Genomic DNA, 20,471 nt, shown 5'->3' with positions numbered 1-20,471 from the left:
TTATTTTAGCAAGAAATTAATAGAACTAGTTTATTTTTATTAAATGCTTAGTTGAATTAATAGAACTAGTTTATTTAGTTGAATTAATAGAACTAGTAAGTGTTTAATGTTTCACCTATATATGAACATATGTTAGATATTGATGTCAAATGTTAGATGAATTAGATATAAATTATATGTTAGATATATATTTAATTTAGTTATATGAGATTTCATTATCTAATTAACATTTTATTATATAGAACTAGCTACCTTATTTTTAGTAAGAAAATTAATAGAACTAGTTTAGTTGAATTAGTTGAATTAATTAGTTTAACTAGTTAGTTGAATTAGTTCAATTAATTAGGTATATTTTTCGTAAGTGCTTAGTTGAATTAGTTCAATTAATTAGTTGAACTAGTTGAATTAACAGAATTAGTTGAATTAATAGAACTAATAAGTGTTTAATGTTTCACCTATGAACATAGGAATGTCGTCTGACGACGAACACGATTTCATTATGTGCGAATACTGCGAAGACCAGCGCGGCCTGTGCGGCAGAAATTTTCTAGTTGATGATAGACGCTTCAGCATCAAGCTGGATGAGAACTTCAAAGTGGATACAGTAAGTCACAACGACAAGTCTTTTTTCGTAATTAAGCATGACTTATGCTTCATTTGCTTCAACTTTTAATTTTAATTTTTCACTATTCTACTAGCGTATCCCCTGCCATGCAAGAATTTTTGTCTTGGATAAGATAGGTTTCAGTCCTAACGAAACTATGGAGGTAAAAAGAGTTTACTTGAAGACCGAGCATGGTTATACCTTCAACGTCAAATTATACAATGCAGACACATACACCTATTTTGAATGCAAAACTTGGCAAGCACTATGCAAGGCTTATGCATTTGAGCCTGATATGGTTATCACATTTGATATTTGTCCGGAAGATGATATTGAAGGTAATAGAGACATCTGGGTCGATGTGTAGACGCCTCCGGTTCTACCATTATGTGAGTTTCTCAACCATATTTATGTCTTCGATATGAGATTATTTGAACCAGTTGAATAATTAATAGATCTCAATTTATATTGACAGCTTACTTCCAATCAAGCAAACATGTCCGGCGCTTGGTAGACAGGACCGTCCACTGTCCCGGGGCTGAACTAAACTGTGAGGAGACAAGTCATTATGTTTCATGGCTTGAGGATCTTGATGCTGTCAAGACAAATTTCTTTCCTGCACTTAGAAATGTTAGTACTCAAAACGTGCGACCAATAGTGTTCGAACTGAACTACGGTCACATATATTTAGGAAAGATGGTAAGATTTCTACTATTTCTCCTCAGTGCATCTTTTGCATACATTATTTTTTTAAGCTAAACTTCATTGCTAAGTATGTTACTATACGATGTTCTTCAACAGGGACTCCCGATGAATGTTGTGCCTGATTGGATCGAGACTAAAGGTACTATGAATATTGTTAGCTTACGGCCAAGATATCCTACAATGCACTTTCGTGCATTCAGGATTTCTAATAGCGAGGAATGCTTAATAGTAAAAGACTGGAGCAAAATTGTGAACGATCACAGAGAAGTACTAGGGGGCAGCAATCAGAAGCACAACCCACGATTAGGAGACAGGTTCATCTGCATGCTCCAATATGATGAATCAGCAAAGCTATACATGTTCTATTCTATTTTACCTGAGAGAGAGCAGCAGGAGTGATTAATTAGCTAGTTCATGCTCTTAGTACTTGTCCTCTCATGTCTGTGTTCTTCGTCCTGAACTTAATCTCAAAGAGTGATTTGCTTTTGTGGTGTTATGAACGCTTATAATATCATTACCATGTTGAACTCGATGATATATTTGCTATGAAAACCGTTGGTGATGATATATATGATGCAAGATTTTTTATATTAATATGATGATGATGAGTTATTATATCATTTATGAAAGAAACTGCATATTAGTTTCAACTGGATGGATTCTATCTAAGAGATCAAGTATATGCCATATACATATTACCTCGATCACTTAAGTAGGTGATCAAGTATATATAATATGGATATGACATATACTTGATGACTTAGCTAGGATCCACCATCCAGTCAAACTAATCTGCGGTACATTCACCTAATGATTTAACAACTCATTATAATGTAAAAAAATCACTAAATTAAATTGAAAACACAAAATTAAAGTAAAAATAAAAAATAAAACCAAAACACACCCAAACATTTAGTACCGGTTGGTGTTACCAACCGGTACTAATGTCCTACGCGCCCACGGAGCTGGCTCGTGCCACATGGTTGCCCTTTAGCACCGGTTCATGCTGAACCAGTACTAAAGGGGGGGGCCTTTAGTGCCCACAATTTAGTGCCGGTTACCGAACCGACACTAAAGGCCCTTACGAACCGGTGCTATTGCCCGGTTCTGCACTAGTGCTCGCGCACCGCAGCACTGCCCGCGCTCACGCCCGAGCTCCGGCCACCGCGACCGAGCTCCTCGTCGTCGCTACCGGCCACCCTAGCTGCAGACACAGCCACGGTTGGACGCGTCGCGTCATGGCCGTTCCAACGGGACCACCCTCGCTTGCTCCCGTCGCCGGAATCGCCAGAACGACGAACGCCGCCGCCTCTGCTTACGCCGGCATCGAGTCGCCGGCAGGGTTTGACCCCTGTTTGACCTCCCCTGGGTCCTGACATGTGGGCCCAGGCCCCTTTTTAATTAGTGTTAGGTAATTAGTGTTAATTAACTTAGTTAACTAGATGAGCCACTGACATGTGGGCCTAGCCCTAGATTAGTTTAGTTAATCACCTAATTAGCACTAACAGGCACTGCTAGTAAGATGTGACTGATACGTCTCCAACGTATCTATAATATTTGATTGCTCCATGCTATATTATCTACTGTTTTGGACATTATTCGGCTTTATTATCCAGTTCTATATTATTTTTGGGACTAACCTATTAACCAGAGGCCCATCCCAGAATTGTTGTTTTTTGCCTGTTTTAGGGTTTCGAAGAAAAGGAATATCAAACGGAGTCCAAATGGAATGAAACCTTCGGAAACGTGATTTTCTCATCAGATAAGATCCAGGAGACTTGGACCCTCCGTCAAGAAAGCCACGAGGCGGTCACGAGGGTGGAGGGTGCCCCCTAGGGCGCGCCCCCTGCCTCATGGGCCCCTTGAAGCTCCACCGACGTACTTCTTCCTCCTATACATATCCACGTACCCCCAAACGATCAGATACGGAGCCAGAAACCTAATTCCACCGCCGCAACTTTCTGTATCCACGAGATACCATCTTGGGGCCTGTTCCGGAGCTCCGCCAGAGGGGGCATCGATCACGGAGGGCTTCTACATCATCATCCAAGCATCTCCGATGAAGTGTGAGTAGTTTACTTCAGACCTACGGGTCCATAGTTAGTAGCTAGATGGCTTCTTCTCTCTTTTTGGATCTCAATACAATGTTCTCCCCCTCTCTCATGGAGATCTATTTGATGTAGTCTTCTTTTTGCGGTGTGTTTGTTGAGACCGATGAATTGTGGGTTTATGATCAAGTCTATCTATGAATAATATTTGAATCTTCTCTGAATTCTTTTATGTATGATTGGTTATCTTTGCAAGTCTCTTCGAATTATCAGTTTGGTTTGGCCTACTAGATTGGTTGTTCTTGCCATGGGAGAAGTGCTTAGCTTTGGGTTCGATCTTGCGGTGTCCTTTCCCAGTGACAGAAGGGGCAACAAGGCACGTATTGCATCGTTGCCATCAAGGATAACAAGATGGGGTTTTTATCATATTGCATGAAACTATCCCTCTACATCATGTCATCTTGCTTAAGGCGTTACTCTGTTTTTAACTTAATACTCTAGATGCATGCTGGATAGCGGTCGATGAGTGGAGTAATAGTAGTAGATGCAGAATCGTTTCGGTCTACTTGTCTCGGACATGATGCCTATATACATGATCATACCTAGATATTCTCATAACTATGCTCAATTCTGTCAATTGCTCAATAGTAATTTGTTCACCCACCGTAGAATACTTAAGCTCTTGAGAGAAGCCACTAGTGAAACCTATGGCCCCTGGGTCTCTTTCTCATCATATCAATCTCCATCACTTTATTATTGCTTTGCTTTTACTTTGCTTTTAGTTTTTACTTTGCATCTCTATACCAAAAATATTATTTATCATCTCTATCAGATCTCACTTTCGTAAGTGACCGTGAAGGGATTGACAACCCCTAAGCGCGTTGGTTGCGTTGAGCTATTTTTTTGTGTAGGTACGAGGGACTTGTGTGTGGCCTCCTACTGGATTGATACCTTGGTTCTCAAAAACTGAGGGAAATACTTACGCTACTTTGCTGTATCATCCTCTCCTCTTCGAGGAAATCCAACGCAGTGCTCAAGAGGTAGCAAGAAGAATTTCTGGCGCCGTTGCCGGGGAGTCTGCGCAAAAGTCAACATACCAAGTACCCATCACAATCCCTATCTCCCGCATTACATTATTTGCCATTTGCCTCTCGTTTTCCTCTCCCCCCCAATTCACCCTTGCCGTTTTATTCGCCCTCTCTCTCTCTTTCTGCTTGCGTTTCTTCCGCTATGTCTGAATCAAAAAGGGTTGGGGGTTCTTTCCAGAGTTTTAGTACTTTGGACAACCCCTCTATCCTCGCTAAACTTATAAATAAGGATACTATGGAAAAACCTACCGAAGTTATCAATGAGAGTCTTAATAATTTTGATGAAGATGATTCTGGATTTTTTCGTTATTTACTTGATGAATCTTTGAAAGATGCTTGGTATAGACTATTAAGGATCAGGGCTAGCTATGTTCGTCAATATCAAATTGAAGTTTACCTAAAAAGCTTTTATATTGCCCTTCCTTCTTATTTTAAGCATGTCTTAGATTCTATATTTTAAGAAGGTTTCCTTGAAGGGGATGTCGTAGACACTTATGAAAAAATGAAAACTATATTTGGGCACCCCATGAATGAGAAAGTTGAATCTACATCTCTTTTGCTCTCTTACCAAAATGAATCTATTAAAGAGATAAAGGCTAGCCTAGATACAAACTTCCGTAACATGCTTAATCTTTCTTCTACCATTAGTAGCCATGTGCTTTATCAAAATAGAAGGATTAATTCTGTAGATAGCAAGTTTGCTCTTTTCTTTCCTAATACCAAAGATGGCAATACCTAGATATATTCTTGCTTGTTATGCCTAGCTAGGGGCGTTAAACGATAGCGCTTGTTGGGAGGCAACCCAATTTTATTTTTATTCCTTGATTTTTGCTCATGTTTAGTAATAAATAAATTATTTAGCCTCTGTTTTGGTTGTGTTTTTTGTGTTTAATTAGTGTTTGTGCCAAGTAGAACCGTTGGGAAGACTTGGGGAAAGTCTTGTTGAACTTGCTGTAAAAAACAGAAACTTTAGCGCTCACGAGAAATGCTGTCAAATTTATTTGGAGAGTGATATTTAGTTAATTCTTTTTGCAGATGATTAATAGATAAATTCCTCACGTCCAGAAATTTATTTTAGAATTTTTGGGGTTCCATATCTTGCACTAGCTACAGATTACTACAGTTGTTCTGTTTTTGACAGATTCTGTTTTTCGTGTGTTGTTTGCTTATTTTGATGAATCTATGGCTAGTAAAATAGTTTATAATCCATAGAGAAGTTGGAATACAGTAGGTTTAACACCAATATAAATAAATAATGAGTTCATTACAGTACCTTGAAGTGGTCTTTTGTTTTCTTTCGCTAACGGAGCTCACGAGTTTTCTACTTTAAGTTTTGTGTTGTGAAGTTTTCAAGTTTTGGGTAAAGATTTGATGGATTATGGAACAAGGAGTGGCAAGAGCCTAAGCTTGGGGATGCCCATGGCACCCCCTGCCACCATATTCCACCTCAATCATATCGTTGTAGTGCTTAGGCGAAGCCCTGCATCGGTAGAACATCATCATCGTCACCATGCCGTTGTGCTGACGGAACTCATCCCCGAAGCTTTGCTGGATCAGAGCCCGGGGAGCGTCATCGAGCTGTACATGTGCTAAGAACTCGGAGGTGCCGGAGTAACGGTGCTTGGATCGGTCGAATCGGGAAGACGTACGACTACTTCCTCTATGTTGCGTCAACGCTTCCGTTGCGGTCTACGAGGGTACGTAGACAACACTCTCCCCTCTCGTTGCTGTGCATCACGATGATCTTGTGTGTGCGTAGGAAATTTTTTGAAATTACTGCGTTCCCCAACAGTGGTATCAGAGCCAGGTTTTATGGTTTGATGTTATATGCACGAGTAGAACACAAGTGAGTTGTGGGCGATATAAGTCATACTGCCTACCAGCATGTCATACTTTGGTTTGGCGGTATTGTTGGATGAAGCGGCCCGGACCAACATTACGCGTACGCTTACGCGAGACCGGTTCTCCCGACGTGCTTTGCACAGAGGTGGCTTGCGCGTGACTGTTTCTCCAACTTTAGTTGAACCGAGTGTGGCTACGCCCGGTCCTTGCGAAGGTTAAAACGGCATCAACTTGGCAAACTATCGTTGTGGTTTTGATGCGTAGGTGAGATTGGTTCTTGCTTAAGCCCGTAGCAGCCACGTAAAACTTGCGACAACAAAGTAGAGGACGTCTAATTTGTTTTTGCAGGGCGTGTTGTGATGTGATATGGTCAAGACATGATGCTGAATTTTATTGTATGAGATGATCATGTTTTGTAACTGAGTTATCGGCAACTGGCAGGAGCCATATGGTTGTCGCTTTATTGTATGCAATGCAATCGCGATGTAATGCTTTACTTTATCACTAAACGGTAGCGATAGTCGTGGAAGCATAAGATTGGCGAGACGACAACGATGCTACGATGGAGATCAAGGTGTCGCGCTGGTGACGATGGTGATCATGACGGTGCTTCGGAGATGGAGATCACAGGCACAAGATGATGATGGCCATATCATATCACTTATATGATTAATTGAACTTAAAATTTATCATGAAACTTAGTACCTGATAGTATCTTGCTTGTTTATGTTTGATTGTAGATAGATGGCTCGTGTTGTTGTTCCGTTGAATTTTAATGCGTTCCTTGAGAAAGCAAAGTTGAAAGATGATGGTAGCAATTACACGGAATGGGTCTGTAACTAGAGGATTATCCTCATTGTTGCACAGAAGAATTATGTCCTGGAAGCACCGCTGGGTGCCAGGCCTGCTGCTGGAGCAACACCAGATGTTATGAACGTCTGGCAGAGCAAAGCTGATGACTACTCGATAGTTCAGTGTGCCATGCTTTACGGCTTAGAATCGGGACTTCAACGACGTTTTGAACGTCATGGAGCATATGAGATGTTCTAGGAGTTGAAGTTAATATTTCAAGCAAATTCCCGGATTGAGAGATATGAAGTCTCCAATAAGTTCTATAGCTGCAAGATGGAGGAGAACAGTTCTGTCAGTGAGCATATACTCAAAATGTCTGGGTATAATAATCACTTGATTCAATTGGGAGTTAATCTTCCGGACGATTGCGTCATTGACAGAATTCTTCAATCACTGCCACCAAGCTACAAGAGCTTCGTGATGAACTATAATATGCAAGGGATGAATAAGACTATTCCCGAGCTCTTCGCAATGCTGAAAGCTGCGGAGGTAGAAATCAAGAAGGAGCATCAAGTGTTGATGGTCAACAAGACCACTAGTTTCAAGAAAAAGGGCAAAGGGAAGAAGAAGGGAAACTTCAAGAAGAACGGCAAGCAAGTTGCTGCTCAAGAGAAGAAATCCAAGTATGGACCTAAGCCTGAAACTGAGTGCTTCTACTGCAAGCAGACTGGTCACTGGAAGCGGAACTGCCCCAAGTATTTGGCGGATAAGAAGGATGGCAAGGTGAACAAAGGTATATGTGATATACATGTTATTGATGTGTACCTTACTAATGCTCGCAGTAGCACCTGGGTATTTGATACTGGTTCTGTTGCTAATATTTGCAACTCGAAACAGGGACTACGGATTAAGCGAAGATTGGCTAAGGACGAGGTGACGATGCGCGTGGGAAACGGTTCCAAAGTCGATGTGATCGCGGTCGGCACGCTACCTCTACATCTACCTTCGGGATTAGTGTTAGACCTAAATAATTGTTATTTGGTGCCAGCGTTGAGCATGAACATTATATCTGGATCTTGTTTAATGCGAGACGGTTATTCATTTAAATCGGAGAATAATGGTTGTTCTATTTATATGAGTAATATCTTTTATGGTCATGCACCCTTGAAGAGTGGTCTATTCTTATTGAATCTCGATAGTAGTGATACACATATTCATAGTGTTGAAACCAAAAGATGCAGAGTTGATAATGATGGTGCAACTTATTTGTGGCACTGCCGTTTAGGTCATATCGGTGTAAAGCGCATGAAGAAACTCCATACTGATGGACTTTTGGAACCACTTGATTATGAATCACTTGGTACTTGCGAACCGTGCCTCATGGGCAAGATGACTAACACACCGTTCTCCGGTACCATGGAGAGAGCAACAGCCAATGAATATTGAGGCTCGTGGCGGATATCGTTATTTTCTCACCTTCACAGATGACTTAAACAGATATGGGTATATCTACTTAATGAAACATAAGTCTGAAACATTTGAAAAGTTCAAAGAATTTCAGAGTGAAGTTGAAAATCATCGTAACAAGAAAATAAAGTTTCTACGATCTGATCGTGGAGGAGAATATTTGAGTTACGAGTTTGGTGTACATTTGAAAAATTGTAGAATAGTTTCGCAACTCACGCCACCCGGAACACCACAGCGTAATGGTGTGTCCGAACGTCGTAATCGTACTTTACTAGATATGGTACGATCTATGATGTCTCTTACTGATTTACCGCTATCGTTTTGGGGATACGCTCTAGAGACGGCCGCATTCACGTTAAATAGGGCACCATCAAAATCCGTTGAGACGACGCCTTATGAACTGTGGTTTGGCAAGAAACCAAAGTTGTCGTTTCTGAAAGTTTGGGGCTGCGATGCTTATGTGAAAAAGCTTCAACCTAATAAGCTTGAACCCAAATCGGAGAAATGTGTCTTCATAGGATATCCAAAGGAAACTATTGGATACACCTTCTATCACAGATCCGAAGGCAAGACTTTTGTTGCTAAATTCGGAAACTTTCTGGAGAAGGAGTTTCTCTCGAAAGAAGTGAGTGGGAGGAAAGTAGAACTTGACGAGGTAACTGTACCTGCTCCCTTATTGGAAAATAGTACATCACAGAAAACTATTTCAGTGACACCTACACCAGTTAGTGAGGAAGCTAATGATGATGATCATGAAACTTCAGATCAAGATACTACTGAACCTCGTAGATCAACCAGAGTGAGATCCGCGCCAGAGTGGTACGGTAATCCAGTTCTGGAAGTCATGCTACTAGATCATGATGAACCTACGAACTATGAAGGAGCGATGGTGAGCCCAGATTCCGCAAAATGGCTTGAAGCCATGAAATCTGAGATGGGATCCATGTATGAGAACAAAGTATGGACTTTGGTTGACTTGCCCGTTGATCGGCAAGCAATTGAGAATAAATGGATCTTCAAGAAGAAGACTGACGCTGACGGTAATATTACTGTCTACAAAGCTCGACTTGTCGCAAAAGGTTTTCAGCAAGTTCAAGGGATTGACTACGATGAGACCTTCTCACCCGTAGCGATGCTTAAGTCTGTCCGAATCATGTTAGCAATTGCCGCATTTTATGATTATGAAATTTGGCAGATGGATGTCAAAACTGCATTCCTGAATGGATTTCTGGAAGAAGAGTTGTATATGATGCAACCGGAAGGTTTTGTCGATCCAAAGGGAGCTAACAAAGTGTGCAAGCTCCAGCGATCCATTTATGGACTGGTGCAAGCCTCTCGGAGTTGGAATAAACGTTTTGATAGTGTGATCAAAGCATTTGGTTTTATACAGACTTTCGGAGAAGACTGTATTTACAAGAAAGTGAGTGGGAGCTCTGTAGCATTTCTGATATTATATGTGGATGACATATTACTGATTGTAAATGATATAGAATTTCTGGATAGCATAAAGGGATACTTGAATAAGAGTTTTTCAATGAAAGACCTCGGTGAAGCTGCTTACATATTAGGCATAAAGATCTATAGAGATAGATCAAAACGCCTAATTGGACTTTCACAAAGCACATACCTTGACAAGATTTTGAAAAAGTTCAAAATGGATCAAGCAAAGAAAGGGTTCTTGCCTGTGTTACAAGGTGTGAAATTGAGTCAGACTCAATGCCCGACCACTGCAGAAGATAGAGAGAAAATGAAAGATGTTCCCTATGCTTCAGCCATAGGCTCTATCATGTATGCGATGCTGTGTACCAGACCTGATGTGTGCCTTGCCATAAGTTTAGCAGGGAGGTACCAAAGTAATCCAGGAGTGGATCACTGGACAGCGGTCAAGAACATCCTGAAGTACCTGAAAAGGACTAAGGATATGTTTCTCGTATATGGAGGTGACAAAGAGCTCATCATAAACGGTTACGTTGATGCAAGCTTTGACACTGATCCGGACGATTCTAAATCACAAACTGGATACGTGTTTACATTAAACGGTGGAGCTGTCAGTTGGTGCAGTTCTAAACAAAGCGTCGTAGGGGGATCTACATGTGAAGCTGAGTACATAGCTACTTCGGAAGCAGCAAATGAAGGAGTCTGGATGAAGGAGTTCATATCCGATCTAGGTGTCATACCTAGTGCATCGGGTCCAATGAAAATCTTTTGTGACAATACTGGTGCAATTGCCTTCGCAAAGGAATCCAGATTTCACAAGAGAACCAAGCACATCAAGAGACGCTTCAATTCCATCCGGGATCTCGTCCAGGTGGGAGACATAGAGATTTGCAAGATACATACGGATCTGAATGTAGCAGACCCGTTGACTAAGCCTCTTTCACGAGCAAAACATGATCAGCACCAAGGCTCCATGGGTGTTAGAATCATTACTGTATAATCTAGATTATTGACTCTAGTGCAAGTGGGAGACTGAATGAAATATGCCCTAGAGGCAATAATAAAGTTATTATTTATTTCCTTATATCATGATAAATGTTTATTATTCATGCTAGAATTGTATTAACCGGAAACATAATACATGTGTGAATACATAGACAAACAGAGTGTCACTAGTATGCCTCTACTTGACTAGCTCGTTAATCAAATATGGTTATGTTTCCTAACCATGAACAAAGAGTTGTTATTTGATTAACGAGGTCACATCATTAGTTGAATGATCTGATTGACATGACCCATTCCATTAGCTTAGCACCCGATCGTTTAGTATGTTGCTATTGCTTTCTTCATGACTTATACATGTTCCTATGACTATGAGATTATGCAACCCCCGTTTGCCGGAGGAACACTTTGTGTGCTACCAAACGTCACAACGTAAATGGGTGATTATAAAGGAGCTCTACATGTGTCTCCAAAGGTAGATGTTGGGTTGGCGTATTTCGAGATTAGGATTTGTCACTCCGATTGTCGGAGAGGTATCTCTGGGCCCTCTCGGTAATGCACATCAAATAAGCCTTGCAAGCATTACAACTAATATGTTAGTTGTGAGATGATGTATTACGGAACGAGTAAAGAGACTTGCCGGTAACGAGATTGAACTAGGTATTGGATACCGACGATCGAATCTCGGGCAAGTAACATACCGATGACAAAGGGAACAACGTATGTTGTTATGCGGTCTGACCGATCAAGATCTTCGTAGAATATGTAGGAGCCAATATGGGTATCCAGGTCCCGCTATTGGTTATTGACCGAAGATTTGTCTCAGTCATGTCTACATTGTTCTCGAACCGTAGGGTCCGCACGCTTAACGTTACGATGACAGTTATTATGAGTTTATGCATTTTGATGTACCGAAGTTAGTTCGGAGTCCCGGATGTGTTCATGGACATGACGAGGAGTCTCGAAATGGTCGAGACATAAAGATTGATATATTGGACGACCATATTCGGACACCGGAAGTGTTCCGGATGAATTTCGGATAAAACCGGAGCACCGGGGGGTTACCGGAACCTCCCGGGGGGTTAATGGGCCTTATGGGCCTAAACTGGAGAAGAGGAAGGGGCTGCCAGGGCAGGCCGCGCGCCCCCTCTCCCCCTAGTCCGAATTGGACAAGGAGGGAGGGGCGGCGCCCCCCCTTTCCTTCTCTCCCCCCCTCTCTCCTACTTGGACAAGGAAACGGGAGGGGAGTCCTACTCCCGGTAGGAGTAGGACTCCTCATGTGCCCTCCTCTAGGCCGGCCGCACCCCCCCTTGGATCCTTTATATACGGAGGCAGGGGGCATCCTAGAACACATAAGTTGATCCACGTGATCGTTCCTTAGCCGTGTGCGGTGCCCCCTGCCACCATATTCCACCTCGATCATATCGTTGTAGTGCTTAGGCGAAGCCCTGCATCGGTAGAACATCATCATCGTCAGCACGCCGTTGTGCTGACGGAACTCATCCCCGAAGCATTGCTGGATCGGAGCCCGGGGAGCGTCATCGAGCTGTACGTGTGCTAAGAACTCGAAGGTGCCGGAGTAACGGTGCTTGGATCGGTCGGATCGGGAAGACGTACGACTACTTCCTCTACGCTGCGTCAACGCTTCCGTTGCGGTCTACGAGGGTACGTAGACAACACTCTTCCCTCTCGTTGCTGTGCATCACCATGATCTTGCGTGTGCGTAGGAAATTTTTTGAAATCACTGCGTTCCCCAACATTATTTAGATCGATCTTGTTTTTGTACCCAACAATATTAAATGTTGTTAACCATGGCAAGAGGTGAAGCAAAGTAAACTACACAATCTAAGCAATTTAAATGGGGCCGGAACCATCAAACAACAATTTCGGTAAATCCTCCTATGCCTTAGTAATTTAATGCAACAATAATTTAAACCTTTTAATTGTTGTTATCATGATGCAGATGACATGAACAAGTTTATGCAATTTTATTAAAAGTTGACAAGAGCAATATGAAGCATTTGTCATCGTGGTAGAAAGAAAGGGGTGCCACGACGTCGAAACGGTAATGATGCCATGGCAACATTCCGGTTCCGGTACTTGATTGAGATATCGATGCAAAGAAGAAGTGTGCGGATGCGTGCAAAAGATGGTGGGGCGCTCCCGGATTCCGGAGGTCCCACGAGTTAGTGGCATGGAAATGAGTGACAAAACGGACATGGTGCAGACAAAGGGTGCATCTCATCCCACATGCATTCATTCGTTCACGGACGTCGTCTCGGGGTTATACCTTCGAAGCGTGCAAACAGGACGGTTCTCGTTCGGTGCAAAGTAGAGGAAGTAGACGTTCTCGGGACGTTCATGGTGGAGGTAGTCGTACACGACGCATTGTGGAAGTAGTTGTACTCGCGGACTTTGGCGGCAGTAGTCGTTCAGGGTCTTGGCGGTTTGACGTGGTACACGGTTTGAAGTCGAGCATGTCCCGTAGATGTTCAGGGTCACCGTGGGGAACTTGTCGAGCCATCATACTTGGGGTCTTCGGACTTGCCGGTCTCGACGAAACAAAGGGGTACTTGGCGATCGACGGACGTCGTGGTACTTGGCAAAAATCTCAACGAAGATGTCTGACGGTCCCGGTTACAGGTCTTGGCGTGATGGTAGTCGTTCACTTGACGACGGTAGGCGAACTTGGCGGTCCTCGTCATCATGGTACTTGGCGTCCAGTGCAGCAACCTCGCGATGCACAGCTGCAGTGGGGGTCTCCTCGGGTCAACTGTGATGTGCACGGGCCGGAACGCCCGGCGGCTTGGGCTGCTCAAGGATATGGAGTTGACAGGCAGCAGGAGGCTGCTAGCGGAGGCAAAGCCACGACGAGGAGGTCCTGCTCCGGCGGCTGCAAGTGGTAGACGTATGCAGGCAGCGGCAAAGCTTCGGGCGCGAGGGAGAAGGAGCCGGCGCGAGGTGGCTGATGGAGGAGCGCTTCTCACGCGTAGGGAAGGAGGTAGAGGCTGGTGTGGGGCAGAGCAGCAGCGAGGCAAACCGAGGCGAACCGAGGCGGTAGAGCTGGGACTCCGGCGACGAGGTGCAGCGGCGGAGCTTGCCGGCGTCGGGGATGGTGCAGGAGAGGAGAGGTACCGGGCGGCGCGCGGCCACGGAGGAGAGGGAGGACTTGGCGGCCACGGGGGAGTTGATGGCGATGGGCGATGCAGGATGGCAGCAGGACGGCAGCGGCTGCGGCATCCATGGCCTTAACGAGGGACCGGGCACGAGGCTCCTGCGGCGGAGGCGACGAACGGGCGACGGCCGTTGCTAGAGGCGGGGAGGCCGGCGCGCTGGTGTGAGGGCTCCCGCGGGAGGAGGACAAGGGGCTGAGCAGGACTCCGTCCTGGTGCGGTTGGGTGGCGCTACAGAGGGAAAGAGAGGGGGAGATGGGATCGGGACGCAGGAGGAAGAAGCGATGGAGATGGGGTTCGGGCGACGGGGTTTCTGGCGGCGCAAGGGAAGAGACAAGGGAGAGAGCGAGAGGGAGTGATCGGGCCTAGGGTTAGGTTAGGTTAGGTTAGGTTAGGTGGGCTTTGGCCTTGGGCCGGCCCAGTCGGTCAGCTCGGTTGGTTAGGCCGCAGACTAGGTGCAGCTGGGCCGAAGAAGTTGGGCTGGCACTCTTCTTTCTCCCTCTATTTTCCTTTAACAGAAAAACAATTAGAAAGAAGAAAAGGAAAGAGAGGATTAGGGAAAAATTTGAGCAAGCAGATAATTTTCCTGGACTCATAAAAATGAGTTTGTTCTGAGAAAAATAGAAAAGAACAAGATTGAAAGATCTAAATTCAAATCCATTTGAATTTAATTCAAATGGTTTGAATAAGTTCAAGGTAAAGAAGAGCCCAAAAATATTCGGATTTTTGGTGGAGCTTCGGAAAATGACGAAAGAATTTACGGACAAGGTTCGAGGTCAAGCAGCGAGATAACAAAGGCATGGGGAAATTTGCAAGTGTGTTTTAGGTGATTCCATAAGAATGGATTATTTTATAATAGCTCCACTAATATTGGGAGGATATGTTATAAAGAGAATCACCATGTGAATTCCCTTGATTTAAATAGACCGAAGATCCATGCAATTTATTTAGTTGAGTTGTAAAAGATTTATGAGATGATGGCATGATGACATGATGCAATGCACATGATGCAACGAACCAAACAAATCACACGACGAAACCCGGAAACCCTGGAAGGCATCTGAAACTCCGATCTTAGGGCGTCACACGGCGCCTGTTTAACGCGCCTGTTAAAGATGCTCTGAGACCATGGTGTGATTTGCCGGTGCTCTCTGACGTGGAAATTGGATTGATTTCGGAGCAACCACCATCATCACCATCAACATCGAGAATGTGGGTTGGGGAATCAATGAAACTCCGACATATTTAATTATTCGACAACAAGCTACAGATGATCTCTTATCCGATACTATTCCACCAAAGAAAGAAGAATTGTTTGGTCAAGGCGGCGATCCGTGTCAACACATGGAGTCACAACATCAATCCCCTTTCCGATGAGCATTTCCTACCTTATTTTGCATGCCAGTCTTTGGGATCAGCTAAAACATCTCACCAGACTACATAGATCAGGTGAGCTCGTCTCGAAGTGGATTGCGAGTGGATCTGAACGAGTTTTCCTAGGACTTTCATGGAAACGTAATTATTAAGCTTGTTCCAAACTTAAGCGAGTACCTACGGAGGACGGTGTCAATTCCTATTATGCGGTAGGACATGGGGAGCCAAAAAAAGCGCACCCACCCCCACCCACCCACCCGCGTGCTTTGCGTGGCTCACTTTGTGTTATTAGACTGTCTGTTCCCACTGTTTATGGTCGTTTTTGTTCCTGTTTTGTGTTTTTATATGTTTTTTCTGGGTTTTGCTTCTTTTCATTTTCTATTTTCTTTTTCATTTTTCAAACCATACAATTGTTTGAATTCGTGAACATTCTTTAAAATTAGGAACATTTAAAAAATACATTATGTTTTCTAAAACATTCGGAACATTTTTCAAAATAAAAGAACATTTTTTGAATTATTGAACATTTTTGGAAATCATAGAACATTGTAGATTCTTGAATTTTTTTGGAATTCGGAAACATTTATAAATTCAGGAAGATTTTTTGAAATCAAACAACATTTTTTGAATTTGTTATATTTTTTATTGAGGAACTTATTTTGAAAACGAAGAAAATTTATTATGTCTGTGATTTTTTTTAAATGACAATATTTTATGAAATCCAAGAATAAATTTTGAATTCCTGAAAAAATTTCAAATTCAAGAATGCTTTTTAAATTCGTGTTTTCAAAATTATTCATGTAATTTTGGAATTCACGAGCATTTTTGAATTTCTGAGCATTGTTTTTTACTTTTCTGGGAAAGTATTTTAGTAGGAAAGCAACCAAAATAAAACAAACAATTGAAAAAGGGGTGTGCCATTGCTTACCCCCCAGCACCTTCGGCGCACTATTGGACATCTCGAGGAAGCGCCTTATGCACCGGGTTGCCAATAGTACTCGCATGAAAAAACCGATAAAGAAAAAGGCAAAGTAAAGAAAACCAGAGAAAACTGCTGCAAATAGTAATAAAAAAGATAAAAACCGACGAAAAATTACTCGCGCCATTACTATAGTAATGGGTCGGCCCAGTAATGCGAGGTCCGTCTGGCAACGGGCGAGAAATAGGTCCGGCGACATTTAGTAGCAAAACTCGTTTTTGCCAGCCGTAACCTCCTATCAAAACCATCCTCCGATCCGATCTGGACGCGCATGGCCGGCTGCGCAGATTGAGTCTTGCCAAACATGGCGACGAGCACAGTCGTGGGAACGTATTGCCGGCAAGAAAAGCGTGCACGCATCGGTGGGATCGCCGTCGACCCTACCTGGTAAGCGGAGTTCATGTTCCCCGGCCCGACCAACGGCAGAAATACTTCTTCTCACCTGACGGAACTCGATCGTGCTTGTGCGGCTTGCAGGAGAGATCGGGCGGACCTGACGGCCGGGCCGGCAGGCCTGATCGCCGAGCGCGTCCTAGCGAACGACGCCGCGGACTACCTCCGCTTCCGTGCGGTGTGCGGTGTGCCGCACCTGGCGGCGATCCTCCACGTCCCTGCATGCCCACGGCAGCCTGGACCGCCGGTTCCACCCCCGGCAGTGGATCATTCTCCCACAGACCTTGGGCACCGTCCGGAAGCGCCGCGACTTTCTGAACGTCTCGACCGGGGAGCGTATTCAGGTGGACCTCCCGGAACTCTGCTACCAGTACGTGTTCGGGGCCACCTCCGATGGCGGCCTCATCGTGCTATGCGACAAGTGCACCTTCGTCGTCCGCCTCCTCAACCCGCTCACCCGGCAGCTGACCATCCTCCTGCCGGCAAGCACGCTATTGTACACGGGGAGCAGCCAAACGCGTACCAGCGGGTACACGCTCCAGTTCCTACGTGTGCTGGGAGCCGGCCTCGCCGACGACTCGACCGTGGCCCTCCACTTTGACGCGACTTGGCTGGTCACCGCCAAGCCAGGCGACAAGCAGTGGATGCGGTTGCACATCGGCTTGGTCGACGAGACCATTGCATCCTCGCCGTTCGCGGGCCGCTTCTACTGCGTCACCAGGAAGGCCATCATGGTAGTAGATAGTAGATACCACCACAACCGCAGACCACCGGGCGCCGCGGCTGGCAGTGGCGGCTGAACCGCGCGATCTAGGCTCTATGCGGTTGTACGACTGGACCGTGAAACCAGTGGACAATGGCGGGGAGCTGATTCTTGCGCGCCGGATCCCGTATGACAAAAGCAACATATCCCGAAAAGGTTATGAAGTGCGCCATGTGGATCTGGAGGCAAGGATCACCCTACCCATGCAGCAAGGGCTCGGCGGGCGCGCCTTGTTCGCCGGCACGGGCAAACTGGGGCCAAGGCATGCTCTCTTGTTGCCCGCCAGGTTGTTCCCTAATATCGATGCTGACACCGTTTACTGGTGTAATGGCTACCTCGCTGGCCCACCAAGAATTCTGGCCTACAGCCTCCCTTACCGTGGTGCTAGATCATGCAGTGCCATTGAGCCATGTCGTCTCCTAAATGGCTGTGTCCGACTCCAGCTCGATGTCAGCGCCATTGAGTCAGTGTCCCACTACGTCTGTGCTTCAAAGATCATCAGAAAGCAGCAGCGCCGCAGCGAACGGCTGGCGCTGAGGCGCTACCGTCAACGGATGTGTTCACTAGATCAGTGTAACATTGGTGGCCAAAGGCAATAGGGGTGCTCAATTTCTTATTACCCTCTTTGTTTTGGAAAACGTTCTAAATAAACCGGCTGATTTTGTCGCTGTGTAAGCCGCCTCTCCTGGTTGACGCGTGTCGATTAGGCCCGCCACCCGCCTCTCCTGGTTGACGCGTGTCGATTGGGCCCGCCACCCGCCTCTCCTGGTTGACGCGTGTCGATTGGGCCCGCCACCCGCCTCTCCTGGTTGACGCGTGTCGATTGGGCCCGCCACCACTTATCCCTCATAGCGTTATCTTCACGCGCAGCTCTCGTCCACACAGATTCCTTCTTCCGCTGGATTCCCTCGTCAACATTCACCACGAGATTTCACCATCTCCGGTCGTCACCGCTCCTACAAACCGGGGAAGGAAACGACGGTGACCACCGCAGCTAGCATCTCTGTCGCAGCAGTTGCGTCGCGTCACCATTCGCGTGCTTCATCGGAGCACCCCGTCGCCGCCGCGTGCGCGTGGCGGCTCCCGGTGCTGCGATGCAGCGCTTGCGCGGCGGCCCGGAGCTCGGTGCTGCAACGGTGCATCACTGGCGGCTGCAATGGAGCTTCACCTGCGAAGCCCAAAGCTGCGATGCAGTGCTTGCGCGGCGGCTCGGAGCTCGGTGCTGCAACGGTGCGTCACCGGCGGCTGCAATGGTGCTTCACCTGCGAAGCCCAGAGCTGCGATGCAGCGCCCGGAGCTGCAATGAAGCTTCACCGGCGCTTCAATGGAGCTTCACCGGCAAGCCCGCAGCTGCAATGAAGCTTCACCGGCGCTCCAATGGAGCTTCACCAGTGCCCTTGAGCAGCGATGCAGCCGGATCAGAATCGTCGACGCGGTCGGCGAAGTGTCTGCCAGCGAGGGGGACGCGGCTCCTGCTGCGAGCATGAGGCCCTGCGTCCCTACGGCGATGCGGCCGTTGCTTGCGTTGACCCGATCCAAGGGCTGGGGGGGGGGGGGGGGGGGGGGGGGTGCATCGAACGCCTGCGGACCCGACTGATTTCCCCAGGAAATCAGTCGCTTGATCCGTAGCAACCGTCCTTTGTTTTCTACTGTACTTAACAACCCTCATTAGTTATACTATAAGAGCTACTCTATGAGGAAATACCCTTTGGCTCTCGCATGTATATACACCCTATATGGGGTATTTTTTTAAATAATTAAACAAAAAGTCAAAATAGTTCAAAAGTATTTTTAGATTAAATTTGACTTACTTGCGCACTAGAATATAATTTTTCACAAAAAAACAATGCTGACTTCACAGCAAAAAAGACAAAAATCATTTGCTATTATAGGTCACTATTCATGCTTTTTGACCGAAAATTTGTCTTTTTTGAAAAGAAGTCAAAGAGGAATTTTCTTTTTGGGAACTGTTCTCATTAGTACAATGAAAGGTCAAGTTTATTTCAAAAATATTTTAAAAAAATTCTGACTTTTGGTTGAATTGCTATTTTTTCCATATAAGGTACATATGTACCAGGAACGAAATGTTCCCCTCCCTACTCTATGGTTGGAGCTCAGTTTCTTACTACGTCGCTTGGATGTACTAGTGTTAAAAACGCTTTTATATTATAACACAAAGGGAGTACTAGAGTTGCTACTTTAATGTTGACTGCAAACCAGCTAAGTCAACCTTACGGTTGGGGCTGGCCGGCAATTGTGATTTCACTCGCTAAGGCAAGGTGAAGATGTATTTGATGCAATGGCGGTTGTTGGAGGCAGCAAATCGAAGAAGAATAGTGAAAGATTGTTACGACTGAAGGACCTGGCTACCAGAATCAAAATTGATCTAGCGGCCTTGTTGGATTCCGAGTTATTTTGGTCGGTGTCTTCGTAGCTCGACAACCTTAATATGTGGATAACGAGGGATTCAAAATTGATCAAAATTGATCTAGTGGCCTTGTCGGATTCCGAGTTATTTTGGTCGGTGTCTTCGTATCTCGACAACCTTAATAGGTGGATAATGAAAGAAAAATCAGTATCACTAATGGTTTTTTTTTGTAGAAAGTACTTTATAATATATTTTTGCTATTTCTGAGCAACTTAATCAAAAATTCATTCGTATACAAAACAAAGGTCGAAGTCCTTTGATAAGAAAAAGTCAAAAGTTACAGTTTTAGGAATGTTACCATGTTTAGAATGACAGCCTTTTGCAATAATAAAGGTGGTAAAATAGAGAGTAATATGCGCATATAAGATACAAAGTC

The 20,471-nt window shown here is 44.9% G+C and overlaps 1 pseudogene; it reads left to right on the top strand.

The window, feature by feature from the left end:
• The first annotated feature begins 16,660 nt into the window (after window positions 1–16,660).
• Window positions 16,661–19,219, top strand: LOC147987339 (uncharacterized; annotated as a pseudogene).
• The last annotated feature ends 1,252 nt before the right edge of the window (window positions 19,220–20,471 follow it).

This window comes from Triticum urartu, chromosome 2A, assembly GCF_056163025.1.
Source record: "Triticum urartu cultivar PI428250 chromosome 2A, HENAU_Tu73, whole genome shotgun sequence".
Taxonomy (NCBI): Eukaryota; Viridiplantae; Streptophyta; class Magnoliopsida; order Poales; family Poaceae; genus Triticum; species Triticum urartu.
Note: the sequence above shows the minus strand (reverse complement) of the source record. Positions and strands in the feature narration are given on the sequence as shown.